Below are 27,258 nucleotides of genomic sequence, written 5' to 3' on the forward strand. Positions count from 1 at the left end.
TTGTAAAAGTACTGACCCAAATGTCCATCCGCAGATGGCAACAACTTCAGGGTTATCCCCAGAATTTTTCAGTAGTATAGTGGAGGGGCTGGCAAAAATAACCTGAACCAACGCGCTGCGCTTTCATGAAAATTGGTTCATTTTGAAATGACAGAGGGTGTCAAGTACCAGAAGTATGATATATTATACTGGTTTCTTTGTTGTGAAGTGGCAAAATGACTATTGTTTTGGTCATCTCCCATTCACAAGTTTTTGCAGACAATGCCCACTGGAAAAGTGATGCCACTTGGCACAAAAAATCTGTGAATTGTCATTAATTTTAGTAACACTAACCAAGAAAATAGGGAAGAAACACACTAAATTCCAAAAGTCTCCGTTATTCCATCCTCTGGGGAGGACTCTGAACTTGCAACTGTCCTTATGCCAAACTAGATAAATGATCCCCTCACCCCAGTGCCTGAGTCCTCAACCAAATGAGGTTTCTCACTTAAAAGAAGAAGAACTGAACAAATAAAAAACACACACCAGTAAACAGTTACTCAAGCAACTGGATATGATTTTGGAAATGGTCAGATGTTTCAGACAGCATCCATTGTCTTTAGCCAGTGACACTAAGAGCCTTTCTCAGTCTGTCACAGCTCTGACCGACCTAAAAATTCAGCAGGCGTTCGCATGAATTGTAAAGCTGGTAAGGCAGTGTCCTAGCCTATTACACAACCATCTTCTCTGTCAGGCTCTGAAATGGGCTGGTTAGTTAGTTATGGAGCATCCAGGGTTGTAGCCAGCACCTTTTCTTCCGTCCTTCGGCAGAATTTTGCAGCTGGGGATGGAAAAAATTTTGCCCATTCCATCCTCTGTGATGGACAAGAATCCATATGTAAAGATATTTTAAAACTGCCTCCCTTGTGTAATTTTTCACCAAAACAGAAGCCATTGAACAGCTTAGTTAACCAAGAAAATCTACTCCTCAAAACCTTGGCCACTTGAAAGGATTTAAGATAGAGGGGACGGAAAATGATTTCAGGCTGGCTACAACCCTGGGAGCATCTCTCCGTAGTTTCCAGATGTTAAGGCCTGCTCTGTGCATCTCAACCTGTACTTCGTATTCCCGTGGAAAACTCTTCCATCTGTGCATGTCCTGAGGTTTCCCGGTCCGTATGCTGGAACCAAATGGCATTCCTCCGTCTAACGGGACAGAGAATAAAGCGACTAAGGGGCATCGGTCCGAGAGCACCAGCCATCTAAGTGGCAGTTTTACTTTGAAGCATGGCGTAAGTGGCCGTGTATCAAAGCCTAAATCATAGCCACGCTCTGAGGTGCATCAAACTCAAGTTTGTCACCCCGGGGAGAGAATCGGTGGCTTTACGCTTGATTGATGGATGCGACGTGGTTGGAGCCTTTGTACGATATTCATAGCTGTCACACGGCCGTCAAACTGGGATGAAATGGCGCCAGCGCCGCTGACAAGTGCACATATATATCTACAGTCGCCATCAGACTGTGAAATGATAGACTGCACTCCGAGGAAAGTTGATACTGTCCTGCTATGCTATTATTACGGACCATTTGCTGTGTGGCTATTGAGTTTTACAGGTAGGCTGTGCTCCTCACGGGAAATTGAACAGTTAGGTTGCTCCGAAGTTTTACTGCGGAAAAACAGTATAGAAAAGTGGTTCATGTGTTCATTTGCTCAGACCCTTGTTGTGGCACATAGAAAATATGTTTACTTGCTGTTTCTGTAACTGGGTTTCTTTTCACATTTAGAGTGGCTGTCCACCATATTTTTACAGGGAGGCCAAGGGGTTGCTAGCCTTATCCCCTTTTATGTACTTTAGGCACCTCCTCAGACATGGGACCCCCACATAGGACCCTCTTCTCAAAGACCCTGCAAGTCCCATTCGACTGGTGCCAGGATTAGAACTGGGGTATCCTAGTTACCAACTAATAACTGGAACCAGGAGTTCAACTGTGAGCCTGCTACCTGTTGAGCTACAGGGACATCCCTGGAAAAAATAGTAACTGTTATCTAAAGCAATTTAAACAACCAATGCACCCAGAGATACTATAGGCATCACCCCCACATAGGTGAGACACACAGATGCACCAAAAATACTTCATTTCCTTGCGGTTGAAGCAAAAATCAGATCTATTGATTCATGGCCTTGGTTCTGAATTTATAGCAGTTAGTCTCGACTCTATCACACAGAGCATGTGACAAAATTTTGAAACCTAGAAGTGTACCTCTTGGTTCCAAGCACAGTTACTTTCAGTCCACCTTTCTTTTTTTTTTGCCCTTGACACATACTGTTTACAAATATCCAGTTTTATGTATAGCTGTTACAAGGATAAGGATTCATTTCTACCCATCTGTCTCCTGCTACAATATAGATACCAGTGCAAGCATCATGTGGCTCTTCCCTTCATTACAAAGCACTTTGCATAGAATATTCACTTTCCCACAAATTGCAGATTTTGTGTTTCGTGTTTCACACAAAAATGTCCTGCCCTGTGCGTGCATAGTCCAAGTAGTGAGCCTTCAAAGGAAGGTAGTCTCATGACCTTTTTGAAGCTGTAGTGGCAGTCTACTGTGTCTAGAGCACGGTATTGGAAAGTGGAGTCTTACCCTTTCCTTAGACTGTTTTTTTAGTTTTCCCTCCCCAACCAAAGTCAGATACCCATTTTTACACCTGGGTGGAGTGAGGAAACCTGTGTTAATTGCCTTTCCAAAGGGCACAAGATTGGTAGCATGACAGGGTTTGAACTCTGGGTCATTTTCCAAAACACTACAGAAATGCCACATGACCCAACACTAAATCATCTGAATGAGACTCATTATGCAAATTAGAGAAGATTTCATCAAATACTGTAATGCATTTAAGTTCGCTTGGATTCAATTTCGCGGTAGTGGGAAAAAGGACTTTTTGTGGTGGTTTTAAGTTTGCGGAATAAATTATTGTAGTCTCTTACTGCCATGGAAAAATCTTCGCGGTGGTTTTAAGTTCGCAGTGAAGCGGCCACCGAGAAAACCGCGAACATTAAACCACGGCAAAAGTTTCTGCATTTACAGTAGTTTCCTGATCCTTCACCACCTGTGCCCAATTAACATGCCATAAAGGTTTTGAAGGTGCCCTTTCCGGAGAGACCACAGAAGAGTTACGGACGTTAATCCCTTATCTTCAGTTTGCAAATTACCATGTGCTTTTTCTTTTCCAGACTGCTTGTTCATTCACGTCATGTACAAATGTATAATGGCTGCCTTTTGACCAACTTTCCAAAGGAAAACTGATTGGTTTTGTTTGCCTACTTGCTGCTTTCTTTCCCTAGCCAATCAAATCGTAGAAAGGCTGATAACGTCATGATATGTGCATTATATCAGTATATATTTAAAAAAACCTCTTGTGGATGTATTCATGTCCCACCTAGGAAGTTTTCTTGATCTATTCTTATTTTCCCTTCTCAAACAAATACCTTATATATACAACAGTGCAAACAGGGTATTGCATGTTTGACATACATTTTTTTGTAGTTCTTTCTCGCCTTTGGAAATGTGGCCTTTCCCGTTTCTAATTTTTAAAAAATCATTCATTTTAAAACCAGCTTGACAAGTAGTTAATGAACAGTGGACTGTATCTCAATTTCCCGACAATGCAAGTCTTGTGAGTGGGGGCAGCAGTGTTTATTGTTTATTGTTTTGTTTATTCAGAAGATCTCCATTAGTGAGTACGATTCAGACAATGCATCACTAGTCTTCCTGGAGTCATAAGACAAACACGTTACATAAAACAATACATTGAGACTATTTACACCTTAACATCACTTAATCCAAACCTACTACCTAAAGGTTCACTTATACCTAAAGCAAATACAACCGCCATACCTTATTCTAAAAATAAAAGGAGTGAGTTGAGAGTGAATTGTACTTTTGACCTTCTGGGTCAGAATTAGGTTCCTAACCGCTGAACCGGGTTTTCGTACCATCTGTCTGGTGTGGACCTTGTCAACTTTTCCTCATCACGAATTCTCCACAGACGAGACTTCTGGCAGGGCAAGAGTACTCGCATGACCTCCAGGTCACCGCACACACTGGTCAGATCAGGAGAGACTCATAATCAGAACCTGGAGGTCACGAAGGTACGGACCTCGCGCTCGCACCTCGTCTTTCAACTGTCCGGTCTAATCTCGACGCATTAATCACCGGCTGGGGGGCAAGAGATTGCTGCAGATTTCACGCCAAGGACGGTAACTTTTCGAGATGGGGGTTTGCACTTATGTATCTGAGTCATGAAAGCAGTGAATCATTTCTTGGTTAGTATTTCTTTTAGCAAGGATGACTTGATATGTAGAGGAATTTTTGTTTTAAGAAATATCTCCAACTTAGAAGATCATTGCAGATTCCACGCAGAAGACAGTAACTTTTCGAGATGGAGGTTTGCACTTATGCATATGAGTCTTGAAAGCAGGAAACCTTGCCTGTATTTGTTTTGGCAAGGATGATTTGATAGATGCAGAAATTTTTATTTTAGGCAATATCTCCAAGTTAAAAGATCATTGCAGATTCAACGCTGAGGACGGTAACTTTTAGAGATGCACTGTTGGATCTGAGTCTTGAAAGCGGGGAACCTTGGCTGTATTTGTTTTGGAAAGGATTACATGATAAATACAGAAATTTTTATTTTAAGCAATATTGCAAAGTTAGGAGATCATTGCAGATTCAACGCTGAGGACAGTAACTTCTAAAGTTGAGGTATGCACTTATAAAAATGCATCTTAGTCTTGAAAGAAGAGAACCTGAGCTGTGTTTGTTTTGGCAAGGATGACTTGATAAGAAGAGGAATTTTGAAGAACTTAAAAGAACATAACCATAAGCCTTTGGATGGAAGTGCATCAATCATCGGCCTTTCTTTCATACTCTCACCCTTGGTATCCAGTAAAGTTCAGTACCGTCGTGGGCACTGGGACAGTCACTGTAAATTCTGTCTGCCGCACTCAGACTTTATAAAGGCAGCTTAATGAAAAATTTGACCAGCTTCTAATGTATCTGTGAATTATGTGTACCTTTGTATGTGCCTTTATAGCCATAAAACACTAGTGTGTCTCCTGTAATGTTATTGATGTCTTCAGAAGGAGAACTTCTGTATGTAAGTATTTCACGAGGAAAAGTTGAAGACAGAAATTCATCAGAAATGTTTCAGACACAAAACAGTTGATAGAATTCTTTCATGTGCAGACCATCGGTCATCCATCCTTTTGATGCTACCCCCCGAGGGGATTGTCTGACCTTTTCGGAGAAGCATTTTGGGTCTGGGGTTGTTCATCTCAAATCCTATGTGGGATTTATAGATAGATTGCAGTCTGCATGACTTTTTATGTCGGGGCTTTCCGACTCCAAGGGAGCCTTTGAAATGATTTGATGTGGAGCCTCGCAGTCTGTGCATCGAATCTATGGATCTAACAAAGTTTTTGGGCAATGACTTCTGCAGTGATCTTCTCTACTCCATTTAATGGCAATTTTTTTTCCCTGACAGTGTCTGTGAACTTGTGTAGCAAGAGAAACTTGGATACTTAATTCATTCCAGTACAGAAGCTATCATACAAAATGCAGTTAGTTAATAAGTACCTAGTCTTGTGTAACAACTACAATGAACATACAAACTACATACAAGCTTTCAGCCTATAACATCAACTCTCATTTTTCCGCCATAATACTGCCCATTAAAAATGTCACAGAGTCCTTCTCAAAATTGTTTTCAACACAACATCTGAAGTGTATTACTGATTCTGTTTTGTACAGTTCTTTTTAAAACTTAAAATTACGTATTTTTTCTCATGTGGCAGTATTGTGGCATCCAATAGAATTCTGAGAGTTGATGTCATACAAATCCATGTTACAGCTATTTACAACCTGTATCAAAAATGACTGGTTTACATGGACACAGTTATTTCTCATACCAAAGTCTTGTTTTTGGAAGCACAGATACTCTAAAACCATAATCCAGTTGCTGGAGCGTATCATGTGTTACCTTGATGTCTAACCTTCAACAAAGTACAGATACTGTACAGGGTATTTTAGCATAATTGATGTCACTTAAAGTTGGCAGAGGAATCGTATTGGCGTTAACAAGGTTGACTTCACATTACCAGTTAGATCAACACATAGATGTGTGTGTATGGGAAGGTTGGGAAGCAGCCAAGTTGTGATATTAACAGAGAAGTGATGCGATACTAGTTTGTCTGCTACATCCTACTGAACACTAGCCTAGGTACCATCTGGGTAGGTGTTTGCTCCTATGTTTGCTTCTTGCTTACATGTATGTTTCAACTTAACATTCAAATCTTTTGGTGATGACGTCTGTTAAAAAATGAGCAAATTAAGGAATAGGTTCTAGAGCACTTGTGTTTTGGGACCAATCAGCACCCTCGTCCAAAATTTGGTCGATTCCAGATGTATGAGATGTCAAGGTTGAATGACCAGACAGAATGGCAGAGTAGCAACTGCAATATGTATATTGTATAATAAAAGTCGGAGCGAGAAGCGACTGTCTGGATGGTACCAAACTGCTATCTGGATGGTACCAAGGCTAGTATGGTTGTGCATCTTATATGATCTAGTGTGATTATTCTATAGTTTCCCTGTCCGTCATGTAAAATTGTATTCATTTTGTTGTACTTCACGTATTGGAGCACAGGAAGAATAGGTAATAGAAATGTCAGGCTATTGTGGACCCAAATTTTAGTCGAAATGAAGGCTTTAAGGAACAACTACCAAACTTTCAGCACCATGAACAGTCTCCATCAGGTCATGTAGCTGTACATGTGCCTACTTACCAATTTACACCATCTGCCAATACTTGTCTTTTTCCATGCCAGACCGTTTTGTCTTTGTTAAAACTGTTTCCCCCCGACTGAATCCAATCAGCGAAATCATTGCGTTAATTTTGGGTGGGAGGACAAGGTTTGCACAAGGGGTTGAACTCAATTATTCACCCTCCGTCATCGATCCGAAAAACCACGCCAAAAGCCAGTATATGTAAATGTAAATGTGGTTATATTTATGGTGCCAACCTTGGGCAAAGCCAATATTTGTCTGGTTCTCATCAAGTGACTTTATGAAAAGTTGTCCTTTAGATTGTAGCAGGGTTGTAGCCAGCCTGAAATTATTTTCCGTCCCCTTGATTTTTTACTCCCTGGAAAATTTTGAAATTCAGCCCTTCTGAAACACTATTTCCTGCATTTTGAGGTGTAAATTTTGCTGGTAGACTAAGTTGTTCAACAGCATCTGTTTTGGTGAAAAATTACACATGGGAGACAGTATTATTATATCTTTACATTTTTTGTCAGTCACAGAGGACGGAAGGGACAATTTTTTTTCCATCCCCAGCTTTAAAATTCCGTCAAAGAATGGAAGGATGGGTGCTGGCTACAACCCTGGATTGTACAATGTAGGTGACTTAGATTTACAGTTTGTATGTATATGTATTAGTAGTATTACATTTTGTTATTACTTTATCAGTAGTGACCTGTTATACTGCTGTATAGGAATTCAATACCTTGGCATGTTACAAGGATCTGGTACAAAAATGTACACTGTGCAATTGGGTACTGAAGAGTTAAAAGGAGATTTAGATGTTAAAGAAAATTGGGAAATAGTACATCCTTAAAAATATCCTTAACAGCTTCAACCACCATCTCAACACTTCCATAGTACATGTGCTATTGGCACTTCCGGTATATCTATTATGATAAACTTGAAGAAAATTAATGATATTTTTTTTGTCTAGTCTCTTTGAGAACTATATTCACTATTTTTTTAAGGCATACTCTTTGTTTGGCTGTTTTGTTCAAAAGCGATTTATGCACCCAGTATCCAGTACAGTATTATGAGCAAACACTTTTCTTAACACATAAGAGTTTTCTTTTACACAACCAGTTTATCTCACCTCACCTCACATCTTCCTCAGAGCTTCTAACTGGAGTTCTGCTTCTTGCCGCTATACATGTATGTAGCCGATGTAAGTGGCGCTTTTGCAGCAACAACACTATCCCAAACGTGGCTCAGCTTGTACCCCCCCCCCCTGTCCCGGTTCATAACCGAGGTGGACTTTCTTATCCATTCTGCTTGAAGTTCTTTAATCCAACGGATTCGCCTGTTGTCTTCTCTGTCTAAAACCCTCCCCCCCCCCCAGTCAATAATGCATTTCTTTCTAGCAACATGGTCTGTGACCGCGGATTTCTTTTCTTCTATCTGTGCCTCTCTTTTTGGGGATCTAGTGTACTTTGTAGTGATCAAGTTCTTAGCCTCTTTCTTGTGTTCCTCAAGTATAGGTCCTCCCCGTTTCACCTAAAAGTGTGTATACTTGAGCTTTTTCTTAACCTTCTTTCTAACTGTATATTACCCCATAACCAATAGAGAATTGGTAGGCAAGAGATGACATCCATGTGTTAAGGGGTGACATCACAGCACCCATAACTAGAGTACTTCTCATTATACTTTGAACTTCAGCGGAAACCTTCTAGTAGACGTGTAGATTAGAATTTTACTACCTTAAAACGAAATTTGAGTCATTCTGAGGCGAAATCCTAACCGTAAACCCAACTGGGAATTGGCATTTCAAACTCATTATACGGACCCCGAGAGAAACCAGGGCTCTACATGGAATTGGCATTTGAAAACTCATTACAAGGTTCCCAAGAATACTGGGACCCCTGATCCAATGAGGGGTGATAGTCTAAGATAGGGAAGGAAAGAAATCATATTATAGGTCAGACATTTAGTGAATTTTCCTCCGGAGGTAGCTGTACTTGATTGGAACTTGTCTTGTAAAGTTTAACTATTGAATTGTATATCCTTCAGGCTTCAAGGTTGGGGTCCTGAAAGTGATTTCTTGTCAAAATGATATGTAGGGGAAAACTTCAAATTGAAATAAATGAGCAACAAATGAAGAAGTTAGTGTTCAATCTTGAGATACAGCATATTAGTATAACCTAAATGCCTAAAATTATAAGATAAGAATCTGATAAAGTACTGTAATTTCTGATTTTTTCAGTGTACTTTAATTTATGTTCGCGGTTTTCACGGTGATGACTGTAACGTGAACTTGATATCATTACCGATAACAAATAATTCGTCTTGGTGACAATAACAAATAATTTGTTCACAGTGAACATTTTAGTTCTGAGAACAAATTAAATTTTGGACTGTGGAAGTTTGGCAACGAGAAGACAAAGTGAATTACAGTATACATAGTGATAGGTAAACCTAATTTTAAAACCTTGCTATCATACAAGTACAAGTACAAGTAGAAAGGCAACATTCTTGCAAAAATGCAGTACGTTTTGTTTTCATAGCTTCTCTTCATAGCTTTAATCTAAAGTTCTACAGTTAAAGTCAAAATTTCTTGCAAGCAATACAGCAAAATTTCTGGACACAAATGGCAAAAACATGCTGTATATCTGTTTACATATTATTCATAGTACCTTTATATTCGTAACCTTATCGACAAAAAAAGTCACGTGCAGGTCAGGCAAACAGGTCGCCGAACTCACCGGCAAGTGCCTGTCTGCCTGCTCATCTGTCGAATCGACAGGAGAATCCATAGAATCCACATTCGTAACCTAGTGCACCAATGCACCCACAAAAAAGTAAACTAGGTGCATAGTGCCAATTTTCGGTGCACAAAAGTGCACAACGCATCACTTATTTGGAACCCATGCAAGTAGATCATGCAGAAGGTTGGAGTAAGTCAGACTGTCCACATTTCATTGTGCACTCAAATTGTGCCCTTTCTCCAGGTCAAAGTGAAGTTCACCCCCATTCCGGATGATTTATCGCGCGTGACAGCCTCCTCTTGACTTATTGATTCTCCCGATCAATACGAGACAGCGTTCCCTTACAACGTCAGCACGTTGGCTCCCCGCCTGTAATCCTTTCTCCCAGCTTCTATTGTTTAGGATGAGGAGTCATCTCTGATGCCTTTCAGCCTTGAAATGGACTGACTTCCCTACAAGAGCAGTCTCATACAAAAGGGCCGAGATAACGCGGCATTCGTAGCTCGGCGCAGAAGAAAGTGGAGCATGTTTTTGTGTGAAACATAGACTAGTGGGAGGTGATGAATGAAGCATGTGCTTTGAACGTAGTTTTTTGGCATCTGGTGCTATGCAGATAGATCATTTCATTTCCTGAATTGACGCTACCACTAGTTTATTTGTTTATTCATGAAAGCTCAAATCGGCCTGCTGGCAAACCATGTTTTCCTGCTTGGTTTTAAGTTCAAGGGGTTTAGTGTTCACTACCTTGTGGGAAATTGAAGTTGACCACAGTTAGATCGCTGCAAAGATGACCCGCTACAATAATGGTGCCTATACTTGTATTACTTGTGTACAACTTACCAAGAAATTTGGACCCTCTATAATAAAATCCTAGCTAAAAGCCTGGTGAACTGAACTGAAAAGCCTGGTAGCGTGGTAGAAACTGTAAAGCAGCATGACCGTACCTGCATGACAGTTTTATTGGTCCCACACTTGACACATCGGACAGAAGTCCGCTATTGACGGCCCCTGATCTTGATGAACTATTGTGGAGGGGCCAGGATTCGAACAGGGCTTATCAGCTGTCACATTTGTTTGACTATCGGGAAGTAAATGCTTACGACTGTCTGTCATAGTTGACAGTGTATGGCCTTTCCGATAACGGCAACGCTCCATCAGATAACCAAACTCAATGTCAAGTGCTGTATAATGGATGGAACCATTTAAGAGATCAGTATATCTTCGGCGCAGGTAATGCCCTTTTTATATTGTCCTTTGACAAAAAAGAGAATTCTGTTGTGACAATCTAAAAATATAAGGTATTGCCCATCAGATAATCTAACTCAACGTCAAGTGCTGTATAATGGATGGAACCATATAAGAGATCAGTATATCTTCGGCGCAGGTAATGCCCTTTTTATAGTGTCCTTTGACAAAAAAGAGAATCCTGTTGTGACAATCTAAAAATATAAGGTATTGCCCATCAGGTAATCTAACTCAATGTCAAGTGCTGTACCATGGATGGAACCGTATAAGAGATCAGTATATCTTCGGCACAGGTATAAACGCCCTTTTTATATTGTCCTTTTACAAAAAAGAGAATTCTGTTGTGACAATCTAAAGATGTAAAGGTATTGTTTACTTGGAAGTATGCAAGAATTATAAATGAGGATGTACAGAAATTTGATTTAACCAGTCTGTTAGTCAAATGCTCTTGCAAGCAAAAAAGTGCTCTCCACATACATTTGTATGTCAGGTTTGCTTTGAAATCATTGCTAGCTCATTCATTTTGGCTGAAGCTAGCTATGAAATTGCTAGCAGCACTGGTCTATACATGCACATGTACAAATGTATGATCAAGTCAAGTCAAGGAGTTAATTTAGTCTCAATGGTGTCAGGGAGCCCTGCAACAATATAATCAAATACTGGGTATTACTTCATACTACTACTAAATGTGTTAGAGCCAAAAGACACTGGACTATGTCTAGGATTAACACATGATGAAAGTAAAAAGATTACAAAGTGGGAACAAATTGCATGATGGCGGTGTAATCACCCTAATGTATAGGTCAAAATCTAGTTTGGTGGACAATCTCTGTGTTATTAGGAAATAATGTCATGATTGTCGCAATGGCATGTGAAAAGGTAGCATTTGAATACATGTACAAATGTACATGTAGATAGCATGCAGGTCCACTAAGAAAAGACTAATGATGGCAATCTGAACATTCATAATAGTCTAAAACTTGTATCAACAAAGGTTAGACATCCAGGTAATAAGATACATCAAAAAGCAGTTACTCAAGCAACTGGATATGATTTGGGGAACTGTCATTTTTGACAGACTTTTATTGTTTCCAAAATCATATTGCGTTGTTTGAGTAAGTACTTTTTTGTTGTAATGTCAAACTTGATTCAATTTCCTTAAAAGTTTAATAGAATATTCTACTATTCCCTGGATATAAGAATGACCCAGATGGTGAACACACAAAGTTATGGCAATGTCTCTGGGCACCATTTAAAGAGTTTTTCCCCAAGTGTCAATTAACTACCCAGGTTGGAACTGCCGTTACATGCAGCATTATTGAAAAGCACACCCTACAGCCTTAACTTAAGTAATTGAAATGTTCCATTTGTAGGGACAGTCTCACAAATTTATTGATTGCCCCTCAAGTCTGATTTTGTGCTAAAGCTCATATCTAGTCCTTAGGTAGGGGTGGGTACCGGTTTTTCTTATTGGACCGGTCCGGAAAAAACGCACCTTAAAAAAAAATTCGGTGGACCAGATGTTGGACCTATTAGAAAATGAACAGATTATACATGTATGATCAGTCTCAGGCATTCACATGTTCACCGGTCGAAGAAAATTACAAGAGCAAAGTAAGAATAGAGTCTACAGTTATTTCTACCAAGTTTTACAGTCAACCGTACAGAGGCAGTTAGCCATGTAGGATTTTAAAACGCCAGTGGTAGGCAAATACTCCACGAAACAGATTTCTTTGTAGCAAAATTGACCATTGTTTCGAGTATCGTCCATTCACAAGTTTTCACATACTGAATCAGGTCCAGGTTCAGGTCTGGACCTGGACCTGATTCTCTGGACCTGAACCAGACCTGGACCTGAATTTTCTGCACCGGTACCCACCCCTACTCAAAACCATTCTACTCTAACTTTAAGCACAGGTTTGGTTCCTGCTGGTTTGGATGTTTCATTTTTTTCTTGTTTGGCTTTACAAGAAAGTCTGACAAAATAGAAAGCTCGACAAAGACGTTTATTGAAAAACGTCCCTCTACTTGTTACCTTTTCTCAGCTCTCTAAAGTTGCATTTTTCACTTTTGTTTATTGCTTCGTATGATGTAATGTTCCTAAAATAAGCAAATTCTATTTACATTTATACCACTACCATTGGAAGCAGCATGACGATAATGTGGTCGTCCCCACCTATGATACAAATGGACCATCCCAGAATGGATTTTATTTGGACAAAGACATAAAGAAATTGGCCATTTTCCATTGAGACTTCTCACCCTTGATATTGGTGTTGGCAGAAATGGGTGCCTTGTTAATTATTCATGTGACATTGCTGTTGGTGTACAGACTACATTAAGTCGACTTGTAAGGTTAGAGTGGTATTTTCAATTGACAGAAGTTGAGGCAAATGGATATGGGATTGACTAAGCATGACTCTGTGCTTAGGCCTAAGAAATAAAATGTTGTGTTTCCTGTTTCCCTACCTACCCTAGAAACTACCGACCATAGACTTTTTTTGGGGGTTGGGCAGTGGAGTCACATAGCTTCCAATTTTTATTCAGCCTGCTTCCTATTGAAGTAAAAACACTGTTTGTCCTACTGTATCTAATGAAGGATAAATGTATTTCTATTTATATGCACAAAATTTAAAGTTTGACATTGAAAGACAAGTGTCTTCATGCATTACAGTTTACTTTGTTCAACTGTATTGTACTTGCTGCCGCCGGGGAGGGGGTAATTAACTCCAGCCAGCGAGAGCTTGTGTAAACACAGGCTATATTGTAATATGTATTATACACAATTACAAGAAAAAAATCCCTACCTACCCACTCATAATTTTTTCAGGACTAAAACAGGAAACACAACATTTTTTCCCAAGGCCTTATCTAAAGTAGAGTGAATGGTAGCACAAGAATATTAGACTGGGACTCCATGTTGGGAGATGAATACTGTATACTTCTATAGCTACAGACCCAGATACCAAAACCAGGTTGGTGGTTTACCCATCACTGTCTGTACATTTGTAGTAGAGGCTTACTAAATGGTGACTTACATGTACTACTAAGGAGCTAGTGGAAGTTGGATTGGAAGTCTTGTCATTGCCATCCAACTGCTACTGCCAAAACTAGATTGGTGGTTTACCCATCACTGTCTGTACATTTGTAGCTAGTAGAGCCTCACTGTATGGTGACTTACTACTAAGGAGCCTAATAGTATATATTCATAGCTAGTGGAAGCTGGATTGGAAGTCCTGTCATTGCCATTGAACTGATACTGCCAAAACCAGATTGGAGGTTTGGCCATCACTGTAGTAGTCAGAAGAGGCTTACTGTATGGTGACTTGCTACTAAGGAGCCTAGTAGAAACTGGATTGGAGGTCTTGTCATTGCCATTGAACTGATACTGCCAAAACCAGATTGGAGGTTTGCCCATCACTGTAGTAAAGGCTTACTGTTTGGTGACTTACTACTAAGGAGCCTAGTGGAAGAAAGATTGGGAGTCTTGTCATTGCCATCAAACTGATACTGCCAAAACCAGATTGGAGGTTTGCCCATCACTGTAGTAAAGGCTTACTGTTTGGTGACTTACTACTAAGGAGCCTAGTAGAAACTGGATTGGAGGTCTTGTCATTGCCATTGAACTGATACTGCCAAAACCAGATTGGAGGTTTGCCCATCACTGCAGTAGAGGCTTACTGTATGGTGACTTTAATGCTACTAAGGAGCCTAGCAGAACCTGGATTGGAAGTCTAATGTCATTGAAAAGTCCATTTTCCCGCTTCCGTGCAAACTTAAATGCATTTACAGTACTTGGATGGATAAAGTATGATGGGCTTCTACCAATGCTGCTTCTGCTGACTGCTATACCATTTACCATGTTATAAATTGGATTTTGCTCTCTTGAGAACCAAGTTTTAAACGCCTTTTCGGGAAGTTGTCTAGCAGGACATATTTTGTTCTGGGCTACGTTATTTTACCTTAAAAGTTGCAGTAGCAAGAGACTTGACATCAAGGTAAGAAAAAGTGAAATTTGACTATTTTTCTTGATTGTCAAAGAATTTTTTTCTATTGCATGTGAATTACCGCCAATGCTGTGATTTAGACTCCAGGCTGTCTGTCAACCGGTGTAGGGGTTCTTCTGTCCAGTGATAACTCTGTGGCTCTTTATATTAATCTTTCATAAGATAACCTTTTGCTTATAAATAAACCTGTAACAAAGGTAAAACTTTACTTTATCAAATTTGTCCCTCAAAATGCAGGAAATACTGTCACAGTTGTTATGGAATTTAAAATATTTTGGGGTCCTAAAGATATAACAGACTTCACGTGCGGCTCGCACCAACCATAGTTGGCCTTCTGTATCAAACCCCTTTGCTATGAAAAATTTTTTAGAACCCTATACATGAACCTATATCAAATGTTGGAATATTGCCAAAGCCTGTGGACATGGAATGTATTAACAGATAACCTTCGGTGTCATGGTCTCCTCTGGTAGCTGAAGGCACAGATTTGTATCTGTGAAATTATAAGTGTTAAGGCCGATATGCTCGGGGTAGTCCTCAACAACCCATTACTCATGGCACGGGGTACTCTTTATCAATGCTGTGATGGCTCAGATAAACTTCAGGTCTTGCTGTATCATTACCTCCGTAGAAAATGGAGGTATGGTTTTTAACGTGTCTGAGTGCTTGTGTGTGTAACGCTAGTTCACCTTTATTCGCGAGGTAACCTTTATCCATTGTATTTAAAATAAGGGTATTTAGGGATATCAAGTCGACAGACAGTGGCTTCAAACTGCAATACCTAACAGAAATGCATTTTGGAACCTTTGTCCATCGACTTGTTATCCCTAAATTCCCTGTTTGTAAGTAAAACGGATATAGGTTACGTTGCGAATAATGGTGAACTAGCGTTACGTGTAATGTATGTGCTTGTGGAAGTGGGTTTGCTTGCTTTGTATTTCTGGATATTTGTGGTCAGCATAACTTATAATTATTAAAATTCATAATAAAGAATTTGAAGTGATATAATGTGTTGACAATTTTGCGCCCATTCTGTCTCATTGAGGTCACCTGAGTTACATGTAGCGCTGAATGACAGCTGCACCAGACCCTTGTGATTTAGCTTTACTTATTGTAAGCTCCTCGCAATTCAGCCCCTGGCTGCAAAGAGTGAGTAGTCGGCCCACCCAATAGCAATGACAACAGCCAGAACAACACTTCTATGTGAAATAAACTTAATGATAATATAAGACTCATTAGGACTTTGAACGATGTAAACTGTATTATACTTTGTCTAACCCTTGCCTCTTCCCTCATGACCTCAATGAAAAGCGGCCTGCATACCGATTTGAGCTTTCATGAATGAAGAAAGGTTCAAACAAACAAACTAGTGGTAACGTCAATGCAGGAAATGAAATGATCTATCTGTGCAGCACCAGATGCCAAAAAACTGCGTTCAAAGCACATGTTTCATCCATCACCTCCCACTAGTCTATGTTTCACAAAAAAACGTGCCGATTTGAGCTTTCATGGGTAAACAAAGATTTAAACAAAAAACAAACTCTCAAACAATACATATCTATAGATTCCTGCCTTGAGCCGGCCCACAGTAGTTTGTAATCTATCAAAAAAAGGTTCATGGCCAATTCTTTGACATCTATGATTGATAATAAGGCTCAAAATTTGTAAAGACATTGATCTTCTGACCTTCTCAACACCTGACAAGAATGGTCCATCTTCAAAGATGAAAGGATGTGCTGATCATGCTAATGTCAAAATTTCATAATCTTTTCATCGTTATGTTTAATATTTTATCCTAACAATTACACTATGATTAATCACATGTACTTGTATGAAAGAGTTTTTGAGTGATTGCTATTTGCGTGTGATGGTTTATTGATATTAGTACACAACTAGCTATAGCTGAGATTTTGTCACAGTACATTTAACTTCTAAGCGCTTTTAATCAATGGTTGTGAAATTGAATTTCTTGTAATTGGTTTGTCTCTGTCTGCTTGTATATGACGAATTACGGCCTTTTTTAACGCTGTCTAGACTAAATGTCCTCATGTGTATCTGTTCTTGTTCTAGTGAGTCAGATTGCATGCATATTGACAATTACAGTGCACCATACAAAGATTACTGTGGTTATAGCTGCGGTATTGTGGCTGCTTCTGTTATGTCTCAAAATCTGTGGATGATGTCTTGTGCTTTGTACCAGAGGGAGGAAGACTATTGGTTGACAGGGCTCAAGATCCAGCTTGTAGCATAGTTAGTAGTACAACTAGCCTGAAACTTGTTTTTACAGTATGTGATAATTAAAAGTAGAATGTTAGCATTACAAATTATAAACACATACAGTCAAACCTGCCCAAGCGACCACCTCATTTTTGCGACCACCTGGCCATTACGACAGCTTTTTCTTGGTCCAGAAAATTTTCCCCATTGACGTACATGTAAGCATTAAGCAACCTCTTCACGATGACCACCTGGCCAACGTGACCGCGACCACCAAAAACTTGAACCAAACCCCTGTCCATAACGACCGCGTCATTTTCAAATCTTGAGGTGTCATCGATTTTCAATGATAACTAGTGCAATTTTGTGCCAAATTTGGTCAGTTTGCGTCGGATTTATGATGTTATGTTCAAAATTTGTTTGCTATTTGCCATTAAACACAACAGAAACCATTTAAACTATGCATCAGGCATGTCGTGAGTCAATACCCTTCTAACAACCACCCCGGGTGATTGTCTTAGGCAGGTTTGACTGTATATTCTTTTCAGAGGTTAAATCTAGAATTCCATCGCTACCAATACTGATGTTAAACAAGTACATGTAATACAACAAATGTTTTGTTATTGTTTCTGACACTAAAATGTCAATAATATGCTATATACTTGTAGTGTACAATATCTTACAAATGTAAGTTCACGTAATCCTACACAAATGTGTAGATATTCAACTAGGTTCATTTTGGGTGCGCAAAAGCATTTGCATCCAGTATTTTGAGCCCAGAGTTGTATCCCAGATGCATGCTATAATGGAATAAGATATGAGTTTCATTTCTCTATACTCTTGTCATGAGGGATACGATGCATCTTGGAGTGATAGCTTCATGGCAACTCATTGATTTTTTTCACAGTATGAAGTTTAAGTTCACAGCATGAGGGAAGTTTCAGTGCAATTACCTATTCCCTTATGTTACAACTTGTTTTTCAAGATAAAAAGTATGGAACTGCTTGTTATGCAACATCTGGAGACTTCTTCTGTGCACAATCCTTTGAGCATGGATTAGAGTACTTGTAATTGCGTCAAATAGCTTGAAATGAAGCTAATGACAGCATGCAGTGTTCCATGAGCTTTCTTGGAACAAAGACTATAGAGTATTCTGACAGTTATTTCCTTATACAAATGTGGCTGGCAATATTGAAAAACAGCCAAAAAGGAACCATGGTGAGATACAGTGTACTATATTATGATATTATATTATATTGCAATTAAAGATAAAAAGTGTCTCAAAATAAAGTAGCCAACAATTAGAAATGTTGAAGTTTGAAGTTGCACAAAGGTGGTGGTCTTTTTGGTATTTATGCGTTGAAACATCTTGTTTGTGCCAAATTCTTGAATATTTCCAAATTGATGTTGTACCAATACTTTGCAAGCAATGACTGAATAGACTATACCATATTCGAATGCCTTATTTCTTGTCAGGCTTTAGCTAGGGTTTTATTAGGAGGAGTCCAAATTTCTTGTTGAGTTCCGTTAAGTGACTGGTGATAGGGGTGCAGAGGCATCAACCTTCCATGGTGCAGAGTTTTTGAGAATTTTAAAGTTAAAATCATGGTGCATTGTAAGGTATTCTAAGGGGCAAAAATACTGTGAAAGAGGTCACAGCAGAAGACTGTGACCACCAATGGCCTTGTGGCATCCCTGGTCAATCTGAATTTCATGCTTGTCAGAGGATTTGCTCCCCAGTGTAAGAGTGTCTAGTGCGTCCAATTACTTGTTATTTTAAGAAAAGTGCGTCCAGATGATGCCATGACGCATGTCTGACTAAGAGCGTGTTTCTTGCACAACTGAGCCCTTGGTACTGAACGTGTTGGCTGTCAGTGATGTGCAGTGGCACAGCTATATTGGCTTACCTTCAGGTCGTAAAATGGGCCTGTATCGACTGTCTTATTGATCTGCCATCCATGCTGACATGCCATCAATTTGCCCTAGATCCTATCTTATCTTCAGTATGACTGTCCCTGGTGCTGAAATTGAGGAGGTTGTTAATATTATTTGTGAGAATGGAAATATTCTCCGTGCCATCTTTCTACAGCTTAAACCCTCTTCCATCTGCATGTAAACCAATGTAAAGATAAAAATGTACTACACAGAAGGTGAATTTTGAGGTTATTGGATGGAAGATTAACAAGCAACAAATTATGTTCTTAAACTCAGCTCTCAGCATACAGAAGAAATATTGAATTAGCACGAAAGTTCATCTCAGTTGGTGACATTATGAAGAGATAAACTTTTCTCCAACAAAAAGATTAGACTTCCATCAACATTTGATCGATTGCTGACATCACAGGTACAGAAAGTCACAAATCCAAAGCAAATAGGATCAGGCAGCCGACCATGGAGAAGACTAAGAAAGTCAGACTCCAAAATCCTGATAAATCCAATTTTTTAGTTGGAGAAGAGTTTATGTATGGCCTCTCTCGGTCAATGTTGACCATGGTAAAATCCTAATCAGGCCTACAGCTATTGCTATTGCTTAACAGTCCTATACAGTAATGACAGTCTCTGCCACATCTGTAGGCTGACTCAGGTCTGTTGCACAGTTTTGCAGGATCTACTTTTCTTCTGCCATGCAAACCAGTGTAGTTTCTGCTGATTTTAGCTGCCTGGACAGTGTGCATCTCCAGCTGGATCTGTCATTTGCAAGGTCCTCCCAGTGCTCTGTCTCACTAAGAGTTTATGTCTTCGTATCAAGTAATAGAATTCCACATTCAAGTCATGTTCATATCAAATTGTAAATTAGTCAAGTTCACAAAAAGTTTGATATTCTGTTGCTTAATGGAAGATGACCCTTAAAAACTTAAAATACTTGTATTCAAAACATCTCATTCTCTCACAGTACTCTTTATCTCTGTGAATAGTTTCATCAGGTTTGTAGATAAGTTGATAATTAGCATTTAGTCTTTTTTCACACAACTACATGTTTGCAACAGGCGACATCTCAATGATATTAACCATCTGTCACCTTCATCAGGGCAGAGATGACTGTCCATTGAAATGTCGTCTATTGAAAAACATTGTGCTTGTAAATAAAGAACTTTGCTATCTAACACTGGTATCTTTTGACGTTATTGAGATCACAAATGCAGTGTTCCATATTGAAACTACATAAAGCCCTTTCCATATGGCCAGCTGCTAACGACTAACGACTAGAATGTGAAAATTGCATTATATTCCTTGATGGCAAATTCCTTAAGCCTAAGATATTACGCCTGTATCTGATATACACCTTCTTTTTATGATGGTGCTAATACAGTCATAAACCACGACAGCCTGTGGCTCCCTTGATGCTAAGTCTACACCTGCTGTAGTAATTAAGCCTTTTACTGTTGCTTATCATGTATGTACTAATCCTTGGTGGTAAGTTTCCATCCCGTATGGATTGGCGTTATTGTCACCACCGGTTTGTACTGACGAATGTTATTACCTCGGAATGATGCAAGTCCCTTGTTTGAGGGGTACCAAACCTGGAGCACTCGTAAAAGAACCCAAGATTCTTCTTGAAAAGAGGAGGGGTGTAGAGTTGTTGGTTGCAGTAAGCCTTTCTTCCTAGTTCCTTGCATCTTGCAGTTTCCTTAGCCCTTGGAGGTTTCTTGCTGTTGGCTAAGAAAGGGTTGTAGTCCTTGAGACATTGAGCTGTGGTTGACTATTCATTGTGTTAGTCGAAAAGAACTAGGGGAATTTTCCTGGCAGCACAATGAACCTGTAAATATTGTATATACTGCAGCGCCTGGCTTTTCTGTCACGACCAGTGGAAGAATGGTTTATCAGTGAACTAAACTGGATCTAGATCACTTTCCTTTTCTTTGTACACGTATCATATTGAATATCAATTTATTGTTTTGTTTTGTGTTTTTTACAGACTCATTCAAGGGGTGCCTGCGAAGGAAGTCCGGCCGGTCTCACTGATCGATACGAAACAATAAGGCAGCTGTCAAAGGTAGGACAACTACAATTCCCAATAGGTATGATTTTTTTCGGTCGTTGACCCAGGAGCGTGCGTGTACTCTACAAGATCACTACCACTGAGCATGAAATTTTCCTGTTACTAAACCTGGCCTGCATTAGCGATGAATTATTCACGGACGTTCAACTGAACACAGTTATACTGCATTTGACAGACCCGTGGCAAAAATCGGTCTTCCATTTCGTGTCATTGTAAATGATTTCCCATAGTCTATAACATTTATTGTTAGGATCGCTTATACGTCTATCAGGGTTGTAGCCAGCACCCGTCCTTCCGTTCTTTGACGGAATTTTGCATGGGGACGGAAAATTTTTGTGCCCATTCCGTCCTCTGAACAAAATTTAACGCTCAAAATGCAGGAAATAGTGTTTCGTAGGGTCTGGATTTCAAAATTGTCCTTGGGAGCATGCCTTCGGACCCCCCTAGGAATGATGCGCCAAAGCCATTCAAACGAGGGGACAGAAAATGATTTCTGGCTGGCTACAACCCTGACGTCTATATAAACTCAATATAGTTGGTTGGGTGTGGGGTAGAAGATCTGATTTTGTGTGCTGAGATTGATTGATGCTTGCACATTAAGTTGTTAGAGCAGTAAATGTGGTTGACTACATTGTTTGGCCCATTTCGATCTGACCTGACCCAAATTGCCCTGCAGCTGGGCCATTTGCTCATAAAAGTGGAAAATGAAAAATAGATTATTCATAAAAGAGAAGGAAAGAGACTGTTTTTTGGATTTGATGGGAGAATGAAAACAAGAAAGGAACAGGCCAATCATACTAAACTTGGAAGTAGGGACGTAAACTTGGATGTAGAGATATTTGGTGAGTGTTTGCAATAATAATTTAAACGCAATCTATGTGTGCTTGGAACCGTTGGTTCTGTTATGATATATTGATGGATGATTGCAATATTGGAACCTATTTTGTAAATATATGAAGTAATTTTTCAGTGGCAAAATGTTTTATTGCCACCGTGTACTCCTGAGAGAACTGTAAATGGATTCAAGTTTGTAGGGTTATGAGAGGAAAGCAATTGTTATGTTTCCCAGAAAGGAAACATTCTGTTTTTGTCGACATTCGTTTTTATCTTTTTCCTGGATCCAATCAAAAGTCATGGTGGGGAAGAGGGTGATTTGCGTAATCAAAAAGTTGCTATGATGAAAATTCAGTGGTCGTCTAGTGGCCATGAAAACCGCTGGGAAACATTTCGCATTTTTCTGAAAATGTTTCCTCTCTAGTTTACATTCTTTATAGTTCAGGATTGAAAGAGGTCATAGCATCAGGGTTCCAGCCAGCATCCGTCCTTCTGTCCTTTTGACGGAATGTTACGGCAAGGGATGGACAAAAATTTTGCCCATTCCGTCCTATTCGACAAAAATCGGCATGTAAAGATATTAAACAAATGAAAATTTGTAAAGATCTCCAGACAGTTAGCACAGATGGCATTGAACCAAGCTGAGTCTACAGGAAATTCTGCCCCTCAAAATGCAGGAAATAGCATTTCAGAGGGTGTTAGATTTCAAAATTTTCCCAGACCCTGCTCACAGCACATCAAGAAGTTTGAACCCTATGATAAATTCCCAGCTATTAAAAAGCTTGAGAAAGTTACTCAATGATAATGTAACTTAACTCAAAAAAATCAGTACAGGAAAAAGTCTTAAGTCAGCAACGTCACAGGCAATTCACTGCCGTGTAGTGATAAGAAGAAGTACATTTCCCCATGGATTCACCCCATCACCCATTCACAGCAGCCTATTGATTGTTGGTTAGGCTCTCACCTGCTGTCCTTTTCCTTGTTATTTCGTGGCTAATGCGGGGCATTTTTGTGGGAAAAAGTGCTGAGAAAGCTTAGCTGTATCAGCGAAATCTCTCCATTCACAGGGTCTTGCAGAGATCGTCTTTCCGTTTGTACTACAATGGTAGTACGATCGATGAGGCTGTGGAATTAGTTGCTTACCTCGCAGTCTCTTGTGACTGCTGTACTCCTAATTATCTTAAAGAGTTATAATGGTGGAGTTTCGAGAAGTGGCAAGTCAGCACAGAATGGAGGCCTAAACTTTCTGTGCTAAAAACATTTAAAAAGTTAAACCCTTCCCGCGCCTGATGGCGCATAGGGCGGCGCCCATCTCTGTTTCCTTAGCCCTGGGCCACATAACGCAATCACTACAGCGGGGGGCTAGTCCACTGGTAGTGGTGTGTGTTCAACTTCCATACTCTTTCCCGAATGCTGAGTGATGAGCAGAGAAAGCAGCATGTACCATTTTTAAAGTCTTTGGTATGACTCGGCCGGGGATCGAACTCTCGACCTACCAAATGCAAGGCGAACACTCTACCCACTAGGCCATTGCACCGGTCTTAAAACATGTTCATACTATAACACAGCTAAGTCAGAGGAATCACAATCAATTGTGTCAGAACCAATTTCTCAAGTTACATATGGCACATATTTCCCAGATGGCGCTCAGATATATCTTTTATTGACTCGTTTATTGATTATGATGCGATTTTTCCACCTTTCAGGCCCTTATAGAATGATATGTGGAGTTTCACCTATAGACATTAGAGTGGTAAAAAAAAAATCTAAAAGTTTCATTCAGTGTTTCATTTGAGAAGTTTTCTGCCAGAGAAAATTCCAATTGTAACTATAGGCAAAGAAAGAGGGTTTGTGTGGGTCCATTCAATCTGTTTATTGAAATGTAGAATTTGACCCAGATTTCCAGTTCTGTACTACAAAGTACATTGTATGAGAGGCCTTTTTTCTAAGCATAAAAGATAAAGTTAGTCCTATTTTTTACCTGTAGGGACAATAGGTTGTTATCTACTGTTTCTCACCACCTCACCTATCCCTTGACCTTCTAGTGGGTCTTTGGGGCACCATGACAATTTGTTTCACCACCCTCCTCCATCTAGCTCTGTCTTCCGCCACACGCATCGCTAAGGCAAGGTATTTGAGAGCAGAGCACAACCCTCTCCTTCACTGCCTTTTACCTCCCCAACCGATAGGTACCCATTTTTACACCTGGACGGAAGAAGGAAGGTTGTATAAAGTGCCTTTTCCAAGGGCACAAGATTTGTAACATGACAGGATATGAACTCAGGACATCTGGGCTCTGGGCCAAGCACCCAGCGCGGTTATGGCACATAACCCTAATCATAATCTTTTTCCAATTGGTGCATATATAATAGAAACAGGCAATATGATAGCTAGGCTTTCCTGCTTTCATCTTGTGGTATTAAAAGCCAATTCGTCAGATTTTAGGGTGTTGTCTGCAAGCTGATAAGCTGGATGCAATAAGCCCACAAGTAGCTTATAGGATTTGCATTTTGGAGGAAATGAAATCTATTGCTGGAAAATCTTTTGAGGTGAACATTTGAGGTGAAGGTAATATTGCCAATGTTATTCTTGATTTCAACTCATAGCAAAGTGTTTCTGCAAAGAAACAATTAACATAAATAAGTAAAATCCCTAAGATTGATGATTTTACCTTCCATCTAAATCTTCTTTGTACTGTTGACATGAACATCCATACAGCATTAAAAGGCCAATTTCAATCTCTACAACTGGATAAAAATTGGAGATTTAATTTTGTAAATCTCCAAAAGAAAACCTCTGAAAATGATTACGATTGAGTTGGCTGTAAATATTGTTTATCTGGATGTCTTAACCTTCATAAACATAAACATATCCATACATAACACCATATGCACACATCTGTCCTTTCTGGAAATATCAACTTAAATCGTTCCAGAAAACATTGCGTCAAAAATAATTTTTTAAAAGCCATGTCTTCTCTTTACTGTGTTCCCCAATTGATCCAGCTATCTCATGAATTGTTAATAGTAAATTGCAAAATAAATGGCCAATAGGTTTTTAGGGTTTGAAACAGGTTTGTCTGTAGCCAGCCAGAAATCATTTTCCGTCCCCTCGATTTTGAATCCTATCGAGTGCCGAAGTTGCAAGACGTCGAGCCGAAGGCACAAGTTGAGTCAATGTTCCTAAGGGGTCCGGGGGCATGCTCCCCTGGAAATGTTTTAGATCTAGACCCTCTGAAATGCTATTTCCTGCATTTTGAGGTGTACATTTTGCTCTGACTAAGCTGTTCATCTGTTTTGGTGAAAAACTGTAACACAAGGGAGACAGTTTTTTATATCTTTACTGACTTAACATATAGATTTTTGTCCAGCACAGGGGATGGAATGGGAAAATTTTTTTTCTGTCCCCGGCTGCAAAATTCCGTCAAAGGACGGGCACTGGCTACAACCCTGGTTTGAAAGCCTTTGTGTAGAGATATTGTGCAACCAGGACGTAGCTTGTTTGATAAAACTAATCTTCCTTCATGCCATCAATCAATCCATGAAGACTGCCTCTGGAATAGGAGCAGAGCTAATTACACCTGGTGCTGCTAATTGCCTCCTTGTGTGTAACCTATTAATGAATATGGATGTGATGTATTGTTTGCATGGTTGTGTGGGTCAGGTGGGCCCATTGTGTAGTGAGTTACATGAAGAAAAGAGTGATTGCGTGCTCCACAATATAGTAGTTCACACCTCAGTTGTTTGCCGTGTGCTCAGAATGATTGGATCACTTAATCTTTGTCAAATGTTTTCATAGCATTATTATAGGAATAATGTGAAAGAAAGAAGCCGTGCAATATTTTAGATGCAAGCCAGGATCATACATTTATATATTGGTTAAATGCATTGCCTACGAATCTTAATTGGAGATCTAAGATTAAAGAATACATGTAGGTAACCAGCATTATCAAGAACGGTTGATTTATATTCCAGTCAAAAGAAACATTCATTGGGCCTAGAAAAAAAAAATGTTGTGTTTCCTGTTTCAGTCCTGAAAAAATAGGATTGGGTGGTAGGGATTATCTTTTTTTCTTGTAATTTTTTTAGGCTGGCCAAAACTCTAGTGTGACATATTGCAATACAGTTGAACTGAAATGCATGAGGACATAAGTGTCTTTCAATGTCAAACTTGCATGTTGTGCATAAAAGATGCATTTATCTTTCATTAGATGACAGATATCGTGTTTTTACTTCAATAGGAAGCAGGCTCAATAAAAATTCTAACTGGAAGCTATATGACTCCACTGCCCACCCCCCCAAAAAAAAGTCTAGGCTCGGCAGGTTTTTCTAGGGTAGGTAGGGAAACAGGAAACACGACATTTTTTTCCTAGGCCTTATGGAAATCTTTCTCAAAGCAATAATACCAGAGAAAAAATGTTTGTCAAATTTCTATCATTCTTTACAGACAGTTGTAGAATGGAAGACCTGTCAATTATCCTAACCAGTGGTCCAGCACAAAAGAGCCTGATTATAACAATGACAGACAATTGACAGTTGTTAGAGGATGAGACGTCCGTGATTTGTGTCTTTAGGAACTCCTCTGACGTCCGTGAGCGCACCGTGGCTGTCTGACATTTCCGCAGACAAGCTGACATTTTCCATCGCTGATTACCGTCCTCTCGGTCGGCTGCCTGTGACAAGACACAATCTCTTAACACGACTGTTACCAGTCTATTGAAAAGTCTTACTCTTCCATTACTGAGTCTGTGGGTCACCGTTTGCCTCAAGCGTTATATTTTACAGTCGACAAATATTAGTATCAAGGATGAATTTGTTGTGGTCAACTTATTTGCTGCTGTAATACTTGTGGCGTTGTGTTGGGGTAGTGGTTGGGTAGTAGGGCGCAGACACAAATGGTCCGGGGTTTGAATCCCCTGACATGCCTCGAAGTTGTGTCCTTAGGAAAGGCACTTAACACAAATTTCCTCACTTAACTCAGGTGAGCAATGAGTACCTAGCTTCAGTTAGGGATGTCCCTCGGAAGGGAAGTTGTATTGAGGTCCTGTGTTCGAGGACAGCCATACAATGTACTTCAACTTGAGGCTCAAGCATGTAAAAGAACCCAGCACACTTGTTGGAAAGAGTAGGCATTCTAATAAGGTTGCTAAAAACACTGGAAGATTTTAGAGGAAATAATGATCTCAGTGAGTACAATGCACCTAATATTATACACATAAAACATACCAGTCACAATCTGTAATATCCCTTTCCAGCCTCAACTCAATTCGACTTGATATAGACTTGATATTTCTTTCTTATTTTTCTGCATAGGACACTTACTTCTATTTTTGAAAGTTCTTTGAATTTGTTTTCTGCATAATAGGTTTTCGTTTAAAGAATTTTTTGAAACGTACAAGTCATGTACTTT

At 39.6% G+C, this 27,258-nt stretch overlaps 1 protein-coding gene across 6 annotated transcripts in view; it reads left to right on the plus strand.

Annotated features, from left to right (window-relative positions):
- LOC118426496 (serine/arginine repetitive matrix protein 2-like) overlaps window positions 1-27,258 on the plus strand; it is a 155,702-nt gene that overhangs the window by 11,370 nt on the left and 117,074 nt on the right. For 4 of the 6 annotated variants that reach the window (XM_035835937.1, XM_035835940.1, XM_035835943.1 and 1 more), the window contains exon 3: window positions 20,932-21,009. The exons of 1 other annotated variant lie outside the window; for it this stretch is intronic. The gene's annotated coding sequence lies outside the window, so the exon portion shown is untranslated. Of the gene's footprint in view, window positions 1-20,931; window positions 21,035-27,258 lie in introns of all 6 variants that reach the window. One more of the 6 variants, XM_035835938.1, reaches the window with a different exon arrangement.

This window comes from Branchiostoma floridae, chromosome 11 (assembly GCF_000003815.2).
Source record: "Branchiostoma floridae strain S238N-H82 chromosome 11, Bfl_VNyyK, whole genome shotgun sequence".
In the NCBI taxonomy this organism is placed as follows: domain Eukaryota; kingdom Metazoa; phylum Chordata; class Leptocardii; order Amphioxiformes; family Branchiostomatidae; genus Branchiostoma; species Branchiostoma floridae.